Source organism: Dermacentor silvarum, chromosome 5 (assembly GCF_013339745.2).
Source record: "Dermacentor silvarum isolate Dsil-2018 chromosome 5, BIME_Dsil_1.4, whole genome shotgun sequence".
Lineage (NCBI taxonomy): Eukaryota > Metazoa > Arthropoda > Arachnida > Ixodida > Ixodidae > Dermacentor > Dermacentor silvarum.
In genome coordinates, this window is record NC_051158.1 from 97,220,875 (window position 1) to 97,239,302 (window position 18,428).

Sequence of the window (18,428 nt, forward strand, 5' to 3'; positions counted from 1 at the left end):
CATCACGATCGAAGTGCCGGTAACACGTTCGGACAGTTGCAGCAGCGGGCCGCGAACTTGGCCACACAGATTCATTCTATTGCTTAACATGCCACTCACTATTTTTGCAGCCAACTACTGCACACGCCTTCAATCCACATGATTCAGTCTAGCATGATTGCAGCACAGTGTGTTAGCGAAAACTCAGTTGCATTTCCGACAGCTGATCGCACAGAAGCAAGGTAGGAGCGGTAATGGTTTCGTATTCGTGCGCGGCCGCTGAGGAGAGGTATGGCGCGCCGCCGTCAGCGCCATCTCGTTTCTCTAAAACAAACTGCTCCGCGAAAAGGGTCAATAGTTAATGGCCCTGCCTTTGTCTTATGACTTCTCTCTTGCTCACTTCAGCAATACGATGTGTCGGTAATTCGATTAGCATTCAAGCCATTGCTTGAATGCTAATCGAATTACCGTCGACAGCGATCGTGAGATGGGTTCTGCCGTAATATTGGGGCATGGCATTTCCCGCATTGATATTTTTCCCGATCGTCGCACTATGCATGCTGCATGTTACTGGAACATATTGAGACCGGTTAAACTTGCTTATCACTGAAAAAAGTTGTCGCAGTTTCACCTGAAAGGCGAAGCATCAATTGCGATAGCAAATTTGTAGAGAGCTATACGGAGTAATGATATTAGCTTTATCAGCTGTATAAATTTGGACATGCAGCAGCACCGGCAACGCGCAGAACTGTTGTCGACGCCGTCGGCGTTTTTCCCGCGTTCGCTCAAAATGCCTGCGGCGTTGGTGACTGTTGCCGGAGCCTCTGATATAAATATCCATTTGGTGCCGCAGCTAAACGTCGTCTCCCTTCCCTCCCCCTCCCCCCCTCCCCCCTCCCCCACGGCCTCTCGCGCGTCGAAAGAAGGCGCGTTTGCTGTACATATATGATGATTGTAAAGGAGGAAAGAGACGCCTACTTCTGCAGCCCTTAAGGAAGCACGGCGCAGAACGCGCGTTTGTTCTCCGCCGTGCGTTCACTCGCCGTGAAAGAGCGCGTCCCTCGCGCCCTTTCACTCGCACATACAGCGTTCGGCGGCGCGCGGCGACGATTTCATCTCGATTGACGTCATACGGAACCTCACGGCGACGGCGACGGCGACGGCGACGGCAACGGCGACGGCGACGGCAACGGCGACGGCGACGGCGACGCCGACGGCAGAAATCTGCTTTTGAGTGTCCATATAATTGCTATCGCAATAAAAAAAGTGAAGCCAAGCAATATGCAAAATGATCCTTCTCCATGAAAATGCCAGATCCCGCACCGCAGCTGTCACACGTGTGAAATTCAAGGAAATGGGTTCGACACCGCTGCATAGAACCTTCTAACCATGACTTATCGCCCCGCGATTTTCTGCTTTTAGGTACACTCACACAAGCTATGGGCGGCCAACAATTATAGGATGTGCAGGAAAATCAGAGTAACTGGCCGCTTAAACAGACCACTTATTTTTTATTGCGATGTATTACGATATATGGACACTCCAGGTGCATTTCTGCCGTTGGCGTCGGTGTCATTGAGATTTTTTGAGTAAAGCCCGAGTGAAATAACATCGCGGGCTTGTGCCGTATGTTGTATGTGCGAGTTAAATCGTCCGACGGCGAGCCGACGATAGTAGCTCAATCTCGCGTGCGCAAGGGAGGAAAGTGGGGAGCAAGCGCTCCGACTTCTATCGCGCGCAGGGCACGATGCGGAGAGAGAGAGAGAGAAAGAGAGAGGGTTCTACTCGGGCGGCGGCCGCGCGAGGCTGCGCGGGCCGTATGTTCAAAGCGATCTGCGATAGGACAGAATGCGCCGAGTGCTGATAACTTCCTGTGCGCTGGCTTCTCGCCGCTTGGTTCGCATTGAAGCGAGAGGCAGCACGAAGGTCAATTTGCACGCTGTTGCTGCCAAGCTTGCTGCCTCCAGCATTTTGACAGCGAGTCTGCACGGTCGTCGAGTGAGATGTGTTCATGTTTGCTTGGGCGCACGTGACACCATACGTGTAAATTTGGTTACTAAGTGAATGTTTATACGGCCGATAAAACTACCATCTTATAGATGTGTACTAATTTGCTATCGCAATCGACGCTTCCCCTTTCGGATGATAAGGTGACGCTTTGAGGAAGTGATCAAAAAGTGTGTCGATGCGGTGAGAGAAAGGCGTTTCTAACTTAGCCGATTCAGTTCAGTTTCAGTTCAGTTCAGTTTTATTTCCTTAAAGACCCCTTTGCTAGGGGTATTACATAAGGGGTGGGTACAGTTGATGCAACAGAAACACAGGTATTCAGAAAACTACAAGAAAGCTACATTTCGCAAGTGCATAAAAACAGAAAGAAGGGGGGAAAATGACGCGGTGAAGAAAGCTGATTATTTTTCAGCCAACAAAGACACATTTTCGAAGAATGATGTAGGGCAAGTGATTTCAGCGACGTGGTGGGGAAGGGCGTTCCAGTCTGATGCTGTGCGGGAAAAAAAGACGAAGAAAAAGTAGTTGTATGGGAGCGTGGCCGTAAGACTTGTAATGGGTGGCCAGTTCGTAGCGATATGCGTGCGGGTGGTGTGACACATGGCTCGTGAATTAGGGAACTGTAAAAAAACTTATGAAAGAATGCTTAACATAATATACACTTGGTTTGTTTCTTAGTGCCACTAAAAACAAAAATGTGAAATGAAAATTTCGTTCATATTTGATCCACCCTAGTAACAGTGAAAGTTTCTTGTTGCGTGGTAACAGATCTCTCAAGAACGCATGACACACAAAAGTCTTCAGCATCCAGCGAAAGCAGTCAGTGTACATTTATATCACAGGAAAGAACTCAAGAATACAGTTGTGCTCTTGCTTTAGTTTATGGTCTTTCTTTTCGTAATATGCGCTAGCTATGGCATTAGTACGGGACTACCTGCCGGCGCAGTGCGCATAAGCAAATGGTAGTTTGGCTACGGGAATCACTTTTTGGCCGCAATTTATACGTTTCAAAAGAAAACGTCTTACACGTATAGGGTTAAATAGACCTCGTAGGAGTCGCCACTGCATAAATACGATAGACGCAGCATTTTATTGCTTAATTAATGGTACAGTGCTGAAACAACACTGAAATAGAGCGTAGTGCAACGGTGAAGGCCAGCTATCAGTCAAAAGTAGTCAATCCGCTTTTTTCTTGGCGTGTCAGTTGTGTACATTATTGCGGCCTAATCATGGTTTTATTTCTGGTTTGCAGGTGGTGCTGATTTCAAGGTTATGGCTATTCCGCATTACGGTAGACATCACTTCACACGAATGCTTGCGTGTATAACGTTTCTACATATGGCATACAGTGAGGTGAGTGACGTCTGTTTACTGACTTGCCATTTGATATCTGTCTTGGGATGCGCCTACATCGGTGTTCGCGGAAGCCGCGAGTTAGTGTTTTGTATCACCTTGTCATTTTTAACGCTAAAATGTCGACGCGTTGTATGGTACACAACTAGACCCCTCTTCTCGTTTCTTCAGCAAGAGTAACCTAATTAGTTTACTCTTGCTTTAAACACGAAGGTATGAGACGTGCGCATGAATTGTTCGCATAAATCTCCTTCTGCAAACGCATCAGTTTTCGTATGGCCTTTGTAAGCTTCGAGTGAAGTCTGGTACTAAAGTAAACACATCCCGATGTAAACTAGCATAAATATTTGAAGTCTCGATACATTGCAACTATACATAAAGTTTCGGGATATATCGTTTATACGTGATACCTGCATATAAAATAACGTTCCACATCCACCGCCTTGATAGTGAGCGGCGGTGACTAACACTCCCGGGCTAAACTTGAACACAAGTACCAAAGGAAGGGGCGGAAGAAATGACGCCGACAGACGCTTAAATAGTAAAGCAGCGCACACGTCATGCGGAGGATGTGCGTCCCACGTGAGTCATTAGACAATGAACATAACAACGCATAACAATGAACATCACCTACGCTTTCCTTGGCTTCAACTCATTTCCCTTCCTAGGATTGTGCCTGCAACATTTCTTGTCTTGAAGTACGTTATGGGTATAACAAAACATTTAAAATGTTTACCTTTTTAGGATCAATGACGCATCTATTCACTTTGTCAGAATAGCGAAAATAGAGCACCGGTCTCATTGCAGAGAAAGTAGTTTCGAACATAAAACGAGCGAAACCCTTGCGTACACGAATAGATTTCTTTGTCGTTGTTGCCTCAAACGTTCATTAGCACTTTATAATGTCTACACTGCCTGTTTTACCTTTAACGCAGCTTTAAAAAATAACGACCATATTGTAAAACAACTGCAAACTAGAAACATGCACTTTCGTTAGATTTTGCGAAAGTTTAATGTATTCAGATGAAAAGAGTCCTGAGCTGCCAAGATTCGTGCACTTTGTTGTTTTATTTTAGCATTTCAAGATATAAATGCGTAAGCACTCAGTGACCATCTGAATTATTTGTAGTCAGCGTAGTCGAAGAATACTGCGAGAGAGAGAGGAAGAAAGGAAGAAATTCTTTTATTTATTTACGATACAGCTACTCCACATCGTATGTGTCAGTACGAAGGATTTAAGTATTGTCACGTTGTGGTGATGGCGAAGAATACGACCGTGGCCCAATACCGAGTCTCCAAACTAACTTTATTGGGTGAACAGTGTGCCCACAAAAACAAGTTACACTTGTGCAGAACCACAAGGACGAGCTCATGCGTCGATCGTCGAAATCTTTTCTACAGTTAAGACTCGCCGGCTATTTATACACGACTCGCCGATAATTCGAGCGTAATCCGAAGTGCTTATGTGCCTTCCATAATGTACAACACTATTCACATCGTGTGTACGATCTGACTGCGCGGTTCGGCGATAGCATACGCGGTGTTTAGGCTACATGAACCGCACAAAAGGGTGTCGAGTCGGCTTGCCGGGCTGGATTATGCTTGTCGAGTTGATGTAAAGGCTAGCTGGTCGGGCTGCATGCGGTATATAGGCTTAGCAGCCCGACCCGTTGGCAGCGCACGTAAACACAGCAGGGACGGGCACGCCAGCGCCGAGACTTGCGCGGGACCACTGTGACGTCGCGATGTACTCGCCGACAGCGGCAATAGTATCAGGACAAGGCAAGCACTATCAAATCAATCATTTTCATTTTTTCCAAAAATACACATTGGAAATGAATGCTAGGGCAAAAAGCTGGTTCAAACAGCTTGACGAGGCCCTAGCAACCATGATGTGGCAGTAGTTTCGACATGTCACATTTCGTTGTTAACAGAGGAACGTAAAAAAAAAAACACATACATATTATAAAGAATAACAAAAAAGTAGAATATTTACAAAGTACTATACTAATTACACAATAGTGAGCATATGTCAGTAAAGCAGACAATGATGACAAAGCTATCGATTAAAAAAAAAGAAAGGAAAAGCAGAACAAAACGATAAGAAACGATATGTTTTTACAAGATACTCTCATTATACAACAGTGAAAGTTACACACTAATATAAGTAAAGCAAAACAAGGATAACAAATAACCGTTTGATTACACCAGGAATACTAGTAGTTGGAACTATGGAACGCCCATACTATGGAACGCCCATACGAAATGTATGGGCGTTCCAGTTAACTTCTTGAGGTAACGCTGTTTTATGCATTGAAGCGCAAAGTTAACTGAAACGCCCATGTATTTCGTCGGACACTTTGAAATTAATATCTCGAAACTGGTGCAGTCCTGAGAATTCGTTCCAAGTGGATATGCCTTGCGAACTCAGCGGCTATAATTCGTAGATTGAAAGATGTGCCGTAAAATAAATAATTAGAACGTTAATTAGCGTAATTATGTTAATTACTCAATTAAGCGTTTTTTTCTCGTGGACGTAATGGCCGCCTCATCGAGTAGTTTAGATCAAGGATTATAATTGTGCTATCTGCCACACGAATGTTTTAAAAATTTAGTGCAGCTAAAATGAAACACCCTGTATATTGTCGTGTTCCGGGGCTTCTGTGAACGAAGAGGCAGACTGTACTTGAAACATGCTTTATTGCACGGCGGCAACTTAACGTGGCAGAATGACAGCCAAGGAATACACAGGCCAAAATGCACACCCCAGCCTTGCGGCCAGCGATTATACATACATAGTGGGTGAGGGTGATATGAGGGTGATATGATGGGCTGCGTTACAGAAAGACAAACGCTATCACGCCAGTACACGTGTACAGATATGCGACAATATATATATATATATATATATATATATATATATATATATATATATTGTTACGCGTGAGGAAAACGAGGACCGGTGAACGTGCTTGCGGTCCCGGGTTAAAAAAGAAAAAGAGAACGACGCTGAGTGCATCAACCAGCCAGCCGCTCTTGCGCTCACCTTCGCGACCTAAAATAAACGGTCCCCTTCATCTGTAAGGTTTACAAACGGTCTCCTTTGCGCGTAACAATATATATATATATATATATATATATATATATATATATATATATATAATGATACATGCATATTGCGTGTTTCTTATGGACGAGGCGCGCGGGCGCCCAGACGAAGAAGACGAATTGCGTTTGGCTCTCGAGCTGTCGGCTGAACTGGCCAGCGCTGCAGCTATCCTGTGTAAATATATTTTGTAAATAGTCTCCAGTACTCAATCCTTCGTTCGCGTAACATTTTGGTGGAGCGTGCCGTTTCCGTCCTCGCCACGGAGCTCCGCAGCGGCCGCACCGTCCAGCTTTCCACCATGGCTCCCGCTGACGAGACCTCGTCTGCTCCTACTACTCCGACTCCAACCACAACGTACGTCACGGTTGCCACTCCCCGCGATCCTGGCATATTCTCCGGTCAAGATAATGTCGACGTTGATGACTGGCCGACAGCTGCGCCTAGCACCAATCTGTATTCCCCTCCCAGATACCGCAACCCTACAGAGTGGAGAACTCCGGATGACAAGCCCATTTGCTTCCGTTGTCACCGCATTGGCCACGTCGCTCGCCACTGCCGCACCTCCTGGATCTCGCCGTATTCGAGCTACTTCTCCCCGTCTCCGCGCCCTTATGCCGACCCTCGCCGCTACTCGCCTCGCCGTATGCCTTCTACCTCTGACGTATCCATCGATGACAGTCGTCCCCTCGCTCACCGTCACCTCTGCGCCGTCGGTCCCCGTCGCCCCAGCCACGCCGCTATTCGTCGCCGACCAATTATGGGTCTTCCCGGACGGAAAACTAGACCATGCAGCTCCTGGGGGTAGCGCTGCATTATCTTCGTCGTGTCAAAATCCCCCATTGACGCTCCCAACGAACCAGAACTTACTTGATGTCCACGTCGACGGTGTCCCTTTGACGGCGTTAATAGATACTGGAGCCCAGGTGTCCATCATGAGTAATAACCTCCGTCGTCGATTGAAAAAGGTTCTCACGCCTGCTACTACACGAGCCGTACGCGTCGCCGATGGCAGCGCTGTTGCCGTCACTGGAATGTGTACTTCCCGGATCAGTATCGCCGACCGCCACATTCCCGTTCTTTTTACAGTGCTGACCAATTGTCCCCATGACCTAATCTTCGGACTAGACTTCCTTACGGCGCATTCAGCTTTGATCGACTGTTCTACCGGTACCCTTTTCCTCGAACTTCCTCTACTCGCGCATATTCGTGCTGAACTGCCGAACAACTTTAGTCCGACCGCCTTCGTCCGCCTGCCGCCTAAAACCTTGACTTTCGTCGAATTGCTATAATCTTTCCCTCTGCCCGATGGTGATTACGTCGCTACTCCTGTTCCTGATGTCCTTTTGATGCGCGATATCACTGTGCCCCACTCCGTCGTAACCGTCGCCGATAACCGGACATGCCTTCCCGTCGTCAATTTTGGACTAACAAAGCAAGTTCTACCCCAAGGCATATCGGTTGCAACGCTGCGCGCTATAGGAGATGACCACGTCACGGCGTTTTCCGTCGACGGCTGCTCCGAGTCTTCACCATGTCCACAGGATGCTATTTGCCGTGACGAAACCTTTAGTCCCATGATTGCTGCGGACCTATTGCCTGAACAAGCAGCAGCTCTGTGTTCGCCTTTTGGTTTCGTACCACGACATCTTCGACCTCAACAATCGACAGTTGGGCCAGACTTCAAATGTTAAGCACCACATAAATACTGGTGATGCCAGTCCTATTCATCGCCGGCCATATCGCGTTTCTCTTTCAGAGCGTAAGGTTATTCAAGATGAAGTGCACAAGATGCTTGCCAAAGGCATTGTTGAACCCTCGTCGAGCCCTTGGGCGTCGCCCGTTGTGCTTGTTAAAAAGAAAGATGGCACGTGGCGCTTCTGCGTAGATTATCGTCATCTAAACCGAATTACTAAAGAAGACGTCTATCCCTTGCCTCGCATTGACGACGCCCTCGATTGTCTCCACGGTGCCAACTACTTCTCATCAATAGACCTTCGGTCTGGTTATTGGCAAATTTCTGTGGATGAAAGGGACCGAGAGAAGACCGCATTTGTCACCCCTGATGGTCTTTATCAATTCAAAGTTATGCCATTCGGTCTGTGCAACGCCCCAGCCACATTCGAGCGTATGATGGACTCTTTGCTTCAAGGGTTCAAATGGACAACATGCCTTTGCTACCTCGACGACGTTCTCGTATTTTCACCTACGTTTGAGACACACCTCGAGCGCTTATCAGCTGTTCTTCAAGTCTTTCGCGAGGCTGGGCTCCAACTAAATTCCTCGAAGTGTCACTTTGGTCGTCGGCAGATTACAGTGCTGGGCCACCTCGTCGACGCTTCCGGTATTCAACCAGACCCGGAGAAATTCGTGCTGTCACGTCTTTTCCTGTACCTCAGTCTGTCAAAGACGTCCGAAGTTTTGTAGGACTCTGCTCCTACTTCCGACGGTTCATTAAAGACTTCGCAGCGATTGCCCGACCACTTACGGATCTTCTGAAGAAGGACGTGCCGTTTACCTGGGGTCCCGCTCAAACTGCCGCGTTTTCCCACCTGACCAACATTCTCACCACGCCGCCTATTCTGGCCCACTTTGACCCGTCCTGCCCTACAGAGGTCCGTACCGATGCCAGTGGTCACGATATCGGAGCCGTCTTAGCCCAACGCCAACAGGGACGCGATCGTGTTATCGCCTACGCTAGCCGCCTCCTCACAGCAGCGGAGCGCAACTATTCGATTACAGAGCGTGAATGCCTGGCCCTCGTCTGGGCGGTTTCTAAATTCCGCCCGTACTTGTATGGCACGCATTTCTCTGTAATCACGGACCACCACGCGCTCTGCTGGCTTTCCTCACTCAAGGATCCTACCGGCCGGCTTGGTCGCTGGGCTCTGCGGCTACAAGAATTTCCTATGCGGTAGTCTACAAGTCGGGCCGCCTACATCAAGACGCCGACTGCTTATCACGCTATCCAGTGGACGAACCACCCGCCGACCCTGACACCGATGCCGACGCTTGCGTTTTCTCGGTTTATCGGCTGCCACAAGTCGCCGACGAGCAACGCCGTGATGCCTCCTTGCGCGCCATCATTGATCGTTTGAATCTTCGCCTTCTGATTCGTCCCTTCATTGTTTTGTTCTCCGGGATGGTGTATTATACCGCCACAACGTCCGCCCCGACGGTCCTGCCCTACTCCTCGTCATTCCTCGGCACCTCCGGTCAGCTGTTCTCCAAGAACTTCATGACTTTCCAACGGCAGGTCACCTCGGCGTCTCCCGCACCTACGACCGGATTCGCCGACGCTTCTTTGGCCAGGCCTCGCCCGCTCCGTACGGAAATACGTTGCGGCGTGTGATAAATGCCAGCGGCGGAAAACACCATCGACGCTCCCTGCCGGGTGCCTTCAACCGCTCGACATTCCTTTGGAGCCGTTCTTTCGCGTTGGCTTGGACTTACTTGGCCCTTTCCCTCTATCAACGTCTGGCAACAAGTGGGTCGCTGTGGCGACAGATTACGCTACGCGCTACGCCATCACCAGAGCGCTTCCAACAAGCTGTGCCACAGATGTCGCCGATTTTCTTTACGCGACGTGATTCTGCAGCATGGAGCTCCACACCAACTGCTCACTGACCGTGGTCGGACATTTCTTTCAAAAGTCATCGCCGACATACTGCAGTCCTGCTCAACCAGGCACAAGCTGACTACGTCTTACCATCCACAGACCAATGGTCTCACGGAGCGTCTCAATCGAACCCTGACAGACATGCTTGCAAAGTATGTCTCGTCTGACCATACTGATTGGGACCTCGTCCTACCGTATGTCACATTTGCATATAACTCTTCGCGCCACGACACTGCCGGCTATTCCCCGTTCTTTCTGTTGTTTGGCCGAGAACCCACATTGCCACTGGACACATCCCTTCCAACCGCCGCAGCAGAGACCAGCGAATATGCACTTGACGCCATCACCAGGGCTGCCCAAGCTCGCGAAATTGCCCGCGCTCGCCTCCTGACCTCCCAAGCGAACCAGCGGCGTTTGTACGATCGACATCACAGAGACGTTCACTTTTCGCCTGGATCTCTGGTACTCCTGTGGTCACCGACTCGTCACGTTGGCCTGTCTGAAAAACTCCTGTCTCGGTACACAGGCCCATATCGAGTGCTGCGTGCCGTGACTCCAGTTACGTATGAAATCGCCCCAGTCAGTACCAGTGCCCCATCTGCCCCGACTTCCACTGACGTTGTGCATGTCGCACGCCTAAAACCATATTACCCTCCTGTACCCTCTGACATTTAGATGCACCGGGACGGTGCTTCTGCCGCCGGGATAATGATACATGCATATTGCGTGTTTCTATGGACGAGGCGCGCGGGCGCCCAGACGAAGAAGACGAATTGCGTTTGGCTCTCGAGCTGTCGGCTGAACTGGCCAGCGCTGCAGCTATCCTGTGTAAATATATTTTGTAAATAGTCTCCAGTACTCAATCCTTCGTTCGCGTAACAATATATATATATATATATATATATATATATATATATCACAAAGTCTAGTCATGGCCATCCCTGTACGCAGCTCTTTAATAATTAGAAGGCACCCACATTTGACTCATTACGCCAATAGAAAACAGTTGGGGTCGTATATAGCCTCTTTGCCACATTAAAAAAAAATGGTCGCAGTTTCACCCGAAAGGCGAAGCATCAATTACGATAGCAAATTAGTAGAGAGCTACACGGAGTAAGGATAGTAGTTTTATCAGCTGTATAAACTTGGACATGCAGCAGCACCAGCAACGCGCAGAGCTGTTAACGACGCCGTCGGCGTTTTGCCCGCGTGCGCACCGAACGCACGCGTCGTTGGTGACTGTTGCCGGTGCCTCTGGGGGCCATAGAGTTTCTATAGTTTGAAACTCTATGCTGGGGCGGCTCGGAGGTTTTCGACGATATCAGAATGGGACACTCGTTGAGCAGCGCCGGAAGTCTTTACCACCTTTTCGCCTCGCAACGTGTTTGTATAATAGGCACTTGGTGCCGCAGCTAAACGTCGCCTCCCCTACCTCCCTCCTGTCCCCCTCGGCCTTTCGCGCGACGGAAGAAGTCGCGTTTGCTCTATATATGTGGATTATAAAGAAGGAAAGAGACGCTTAATTCTGTAGCCCCTCATGGAGCACGGCGCAAAACGCGCGTTTGCTTTCCGCCGTGCGTTCGCTCCCGTGAAAGCGCGCGTCCTTCGTGGCCCTTTCACTCGCACATACAGCATACGGCACGCGGCCGGACGATTTCATCGCCGTTGACGTATGCGGACCTCACGGAGACGGCGACAGTGACAGCGACGGCGACAGCGGCGGCAGAAATCCGATTTGGAGTGTCCCTATCATTGCTATTCAATAAAACATTATTTCACGTTTAAGTATTTCATCCTCAGGTCGCCTCACCAGAAGTAATATTTATTTATTTTCTCTCAAGGCTCGAGGGCACTGAAGAGGAGTGGTGAGTACGTATAAAGTCGTTGGCAATCTTCTTAAAATTAATGGTGTCACAGATGGCAGCGATGGAGGCGGGAAGGTGGATCCAGTCGTCGGCAGTGCGTGATATGAATGAGCAGAAGTAAGAGTTGGAGTTGCATGGTGGTAACCCTAACTTCATTTGGTGATCTATGCGAGGTTAATATAGGATGGGTGAAGGAACAACTCATCCTTAAGAACGCGATTACTGTAGTAAATTTTTTGAAGGAGGCATAAGCGCATAAACTTACGCAGTATTGCAAGGCCTGGCAAATGGAGCGTAAGTATTATTGATGATATGTTTGCGTGACGCGCACAGTTTGATAAAATGAACGGGTGTCCCCTGTTCTGAAGTGATTCGAAAAGATTTGTTAGATTAACTTGACCAGGGTCCCAAATGTAGCAGGCATGTTCGAGCTTGGGACGTAAAAATTGTACGTATGAAACCGCGCATGCGGTTAGCGTTATGTATAGTTCCACGAGAGATTACTAGGATGTATACCAAGATGGTTGTAAGATGATTGAGAGGCTAATGGTGTGTTATTGATGGTATAGTTAAAAGAAACAGAGCAGAGGAAGCTCGCGAGACGCGCATGTTTTTACATTTCCTTATATTAATGATCATTACAGAATTGGAGCACCCAGAAAATATCGCTGTAAGGTCGGATTGCGCGGCAGTATGATCAGAGGCGTTAGTGATGACGCGGTAAACTACGCAGTCATGGTCGAAAAGTTATAGAAAAAGTGAAGAAGATGAGAGATGGTTAATAAAGATTATAAAGTGTAGTGGACCAAAAACAGACCTCTGAGGTACCCCAGGCTGTACAAAAGGGATGGACAGTCATGTGCGTTAGCAGATACATATTGCAAGTAATTAGAAAAGAAGCATTCAACGCAACGCAAGATATTAGTGTCGAGATTAAGTTTGCGCAGCATAAGGAAACGCAGTTTGTGAGACCAGAGTCGAAAGCCTTCGCGAAATCGAAGATATACAATCTATTGTCAGTCCCTGTCTGTAGCACCGAATAATCATCCGTAAAAAACCAAAAGCTGAACGTCGCATAAAAAAACATTTTTCTCGAATGAACTACAGCTCGAATTTTGCCTTACCTTAGCAATGAACGCATCTGGAGACGCGCCATATACATTTTCATGGAGCCAAACTTCTGAATCAACGGCTTCAGATCCAAGAGGCTTCGCATTTTCCGTCAGCCATAAGGAAATCGCATTTTGCGTATTACAATTAGGAGATTGAGTTTTTCTATGAAAAAACAAAACAAATTGACTTGCCATCCCAGCCCTGCGAATTTGGATGTCCAGCACTACTGCAGAAAACCACCATTAGAACTGCTATGTGATCTTTATCACTTTACAGTAATAAGAGTAATGGTAATTGCAGTAATGATAGTATTGGAGTAATGGTGATTTTTACAGCACGCCGCCGCTGGTCGATTGGTCGTTTCGTTTCCCATTGACGCTGGTCGTATTCACGCTGCTCCTCGTGACACCTTCCACATAGTCTGGGCGTGCCAATCATCCCAGTGTGGGGGAATGTTAACTAGTTAACCTCTTCATATATTATTTATGCCGACAATCATGCTTACAGGTGTTTCTGTTGCTCTTCCACATGTTTTCTAAAACACTTGGTAATCTGCGATATTTTATTTTATGTAATTGCGTTTATTATTGGGCGGGTTACCCTGTTCTTACTTGGACTAACACAACTATCATGTACAGAACCCCCTGCTAGTCACTGGTGTCAGTGTGGACATATTCTGTATTATTAATGATATAAAGAAACATAATAAATTTAATTGAATTGACTGTTGCTGATGCCGAGCAAAGGCCGAAAGACAGGACATTCAATCCAATGAGGTCACGCGGTGCAATAAATGGCGGGGGGGGGGGGGGTTTCTCGGTGCCTTTCGTTGACTTGCATTTACAACTAGTCAGTCTTAAATCCATCGCAGAAAAGTTTGCATGCTGAGCTCGTCGAGTGCGGCGTCTATTTCGTGGTAGGAGGTATACCTCTTCTTAGTGACCTTGTTTTGCGACATAATCATGCAAGAATGCAGGCTTCCATCCTTCTACTTCACAAAGACCCCACGAGACGCCCACGGGCTTTTTGACTGCTAGGTGATTTGGTAGCGTAGAATTTCATCGACTTGTTGCTTATAACTCCTCGTCATCGCGTCGAAACTCGTAGGGGAGATGGCGGAGTCGTCTATCGCATTCTTCGGTGAATATGCGATGCTTAGCAATTGGGGTTTTTGCAAACCTTCATTTCATGGAAAGCAGTTTTTGTATTTCTGGAGGAGACCTTTGAGCTGTATTGGCTTATGCCTGGGAAGTCTCGGAATAATATCGAAAGTCGTCGAAACGCACTGTCATTGTCTTCGCTAGAATACGAGAGGACAACGTTTTGCTCTCTGCAGTAACTTCTTCCATGTTTGCGACCTTTGTCTCCTTGTTCATGCGTTTAAACTCCTGGCTGAAGTACGTTTGTAACCATATCTGCACTTTTCCTACGTGTGACTCAATGAGAGAGAGAGAGAATAAACTTTAATAAAAGAGCACGCGAGCGTAGGTAGCTGCCCGCTCTGCAGTGGTGGTCCCCTCAGTCCAGGAGTCCAGCGGCCTTACGCCATTGTTCAACTTCAAGCTTATATTTGAGATTGCATGTACAAAAACAGGCTTACATATTATAACAACATCAGGAGGCCCAGCGTGAGAAACTGCCAGGGCGTTTCTCCAATCGTAGTGGGTACATAAGAGTGTTGAGTGACGTCAATTTCACTGTAGAGTAGTCTGGTTTTCATGTCTCGACCAGGGTTTTCCTCTCTCCGGCGGATTCTGCGCCGACAGAATTGTGATGCTGGCACGAGCAGGATACTGACTTGATCTTGAAGTACATTTAGGCACCGTGACTGAGTCCTTTCAAGTGTATGGATTGGTCTGTAGACAGCGTTATAGTCTTGGAAGGGTCGGTGACGGCACCGCTTTTACTCAGGAAGTCCATGCCGAGAATGACGTCTGGTGGAAATTGCTGCTGGATAACGAAGGTCGCTGGGTAGGTCTGGGCATGAACGGTAACTCTTGCCGTTCAGCTTCAAGTCAGCCTATTAGGTGTCGGCCAGCTGCGCGGATTTAGGGACCTTCCCACGGGGTCCTAACTTTCTTCAACTGGGCAGGGAAGGGTCCACTCATGACGGAGTATTCGGCTCCTAGGCCCGCTAAAGCTGTGAATGAGTGGCCGTCGAGAAGTACGTCAAGGTAGGTGGTTCTTGGTCTTTCGTTACAGTTATATCGCGGACGTCGGATCACGCCCGTGTCGCATTTTCCCACTGTTGCTACGTCGCATCGTCAGGCGATTTTCAAGCGGCGTGTCATTGGGTCGTCGAGACAGATCCTGAAGCGTTGTCGGAGGAGGATCTTCGGCATTTCGACAAACAGCAACCATAACTTTATTGGTTACTGCTTTTAGTTTTCGAATAAGGCTGAAAAAGCAGCCGCGACTTGGGCCAATGGATGGTCGGTGGTTGCGGCGACATGGAGCGTCCTGGTGATGGCGAGCGGGAAGGCCGTCAAGGTCACTAGTCTGCGGCTCCCATTTATTCCAGAATCTCACGTGGCAGTTCGCTTTGTATCGGACGCGGGTTGGTGACGGCGAACTCTTGTAGGCTCATCTCATGATATGGACATCGTTAGTAAACGTGGCCCACTTCTGCGCAATGATAGGATAACGGGCTGTGGACTGGGGCTCACACTATGTCTGTCTTCATTTACAGCATTGCGCAGGCCGATAGATGGGCGGGGTGGTGGCAGGTGACGTAACTGTTGCGTTACGGGCCGTGCGCGTGCTCACAAGTGGAACTTTACAGCCGGCGTTTGTGGCGTGCGCCATTGCTTCCGGCTGAGGTTGCGACGATGGTAGCTATGTTTATGGAAATTTCAGCGGCCGCTCAAGTTTTTCCTAATGGTGTCAGTGATGGAGGATAAGCTTGTGTCATGGTGTCAGCCGTGGGAATAAGCTCTGCAGCTCTTCTCGCATCACCACACAGATGGTCTCGTGCAGATTTCGGAACTTTGCGCTAGAGCTGCCGCGTAGTTTTTGTCAGCGGATGACAATTGTACTACCTCGTACGTATCTCCCGTTTTCCAGTGTTGGGGGCCTCAGAAAGCTTCTCTTGGATGTTCTTCAGTGGGTTACGCATCAGTACGACTAATAGCTCTTGTTTAAACAGCGCACGAGGAAACAAATTTTCCTCTCCTCATGCATGTCAGCGTTGGTGGGGCGTCTCGTGTGTAAAAAGGGCAATGTCCTCGTTAGACAGTTGCCCTCGGCTTTCAGTAAAAGCTTGGTTCTTTCGTTCCTGAGAACGCTCGGGATGGTTGTTATGAAGGTGCTACGAAAGAGTTCTCATGTTGCTAAAGTAGTCTCCTGATTCTCGAACCAAGTCATCGAGCGTCTTTCAAGTAGAAGTATACAAGGAGTTACGTGTCTTGGGCGTTCCTTTTTGAGGTCCAATCATTTCGAACGTCTCAAGCCAGGTTGCGAATCCATTGAAGATAGCTGGTTGTCCCGTGGCTGTCTGCTGAACGATGAGTGTAGGAGATACTGCATCTCCCATGGCTTCTGTCTTTCTTTTCGCCTTACTCATCTGGTCGTATGGGTCCTTGCTCTGGGGGCAATCTCTGTACCCTGAGGTTAGTTCGAAGATCCGCGGTGACTCCGGCCTTGTCTTCGCAATTCGGGCTTGGTTCTCGGCTTTAATGGGGGGGGGGGGGGAGGAGTCCAGTATGTGAACGCAGATGCCCTCCACCAGATGTGACGTTGCCGTGATGGTGAAAATATTCACCGTGGCACAACAGCGCAACACAAAAGTAACTCGTATTGGATGCACCTGTTCATACGAAAAGATTTACACTCGGGCAGACCGATAATAAAAAGCACACGCGTTATTTATACATGAGTCGTCCATAATTCCAGCATCATAGTGGTGCTCGCGTGCCTTCAGAATGTACAGTCGACAGCAACCCGACAGCCAAACTGCATCTCCATTCCACCTAGTGGTGTGACACCTGCCGTCAAAAGCAGCATTAGCCGGAAATGACTTGTTTTCCATCGGCATGCAAATTCTCTTGCACCAAGGGGGTTTTGGAATTCCTTGTCTCATGCAAAACGCGCAGCCCGCTGCACGACGTGATATCACGCCAGCGGCACACACGTGGTATAAGGAATGTCAGTATTAGGAGGGACAATGTGAATGTATGTAGTAAATATACGTAATAAAAATTTGTGTGTATTGCCTTCAAAGTTATTTCATCTACGCTACTTTATCAGAATCATTAGTATTATCATTATTGGTTACGCTGCTTATCATTTGTGACCAGTCGCCTCGAGAACCTTGGCAACATGATAGTAAAGAAGCTTGGTAAAAGTTCACTAAAACAGCATTCTCAATGATATGAAAGCAGAGAGGTCAGTTTGAAATACGTTATCTACTAGACAGTTAACAACATAAAGAAAAGCATGCTATGCGATGATTACGACCGAATAAGATGCAAAACAGAAAAGAGTAGGCCTACTCCAAGCCTAGAGTCCAGACCCATGTTTTTAAAAAAGTCAACTAAGGCCTCGATTGCCTGCCCACTAGATCTACTTACCCAAAGGTGCCACAAAACTTCCTCTGAAAGCAGTTCCTGTCAGGTGTTAAGACCATCAATCAACTCAGTCGCTCTTCCACGTACTGAGGACAGTGACATAGCACATGTTAAAGGCTGATGTACAGCGCTCGCATTTTTAACTACATCGCGCGATCGTCCATCACGCGACACTTGAGCGCACCAAAGCGGCGATAATCAGCTAGAGCGCTGGAGTACTTTCAGGTGCACTAAGCACTCTCCTGGCAAGCGTCTTTTAATAAGATGTACCCTTCCGGACGACGCACGACCATGTTATAGTGTTCTAGTGCGATAGAGGTAAAATTGCGGGAGGCTGTACAATGAACAGCTCACATTCTGAGAACGCGATGCGTCACATGAGGTGTTCAAAACCACGCATAAACACCCTCCTAGCCTAAGTATGTGCAGGTGACTGAAACAGCTGTGTTTTATTTTTGGCGGAAGCCTTTATTTTGTCCCCAGTCTCCGGAGGCGTCTATGTTGATATTTTAGATGGTCCCAGTTCTTAGCTTTAGCTTTTCGTATAAGATTTGCCAGCAGGCAAGGACATTCGCTCTTGAAATTTTAATCGTCAGGAGGCTCTGAGTCTGACAGCCTTCTTCGCTTCGGCTGCGCCAAGTTCATTGCCTTGTATACCGCAGTCACTGGGAATTCATCGAAATGTAATATGGCGGCAGTTTTCTTCTCTAGAGTGTGCAGCTCAGTAGTGCGAGGAGCCAACTTTCTCTAGGGGCTTCTCTGATTTGTCGTCTATGGTAGTGACTCGAGGAGGTTGTCGCTAAATATGGGGAACGGCACTC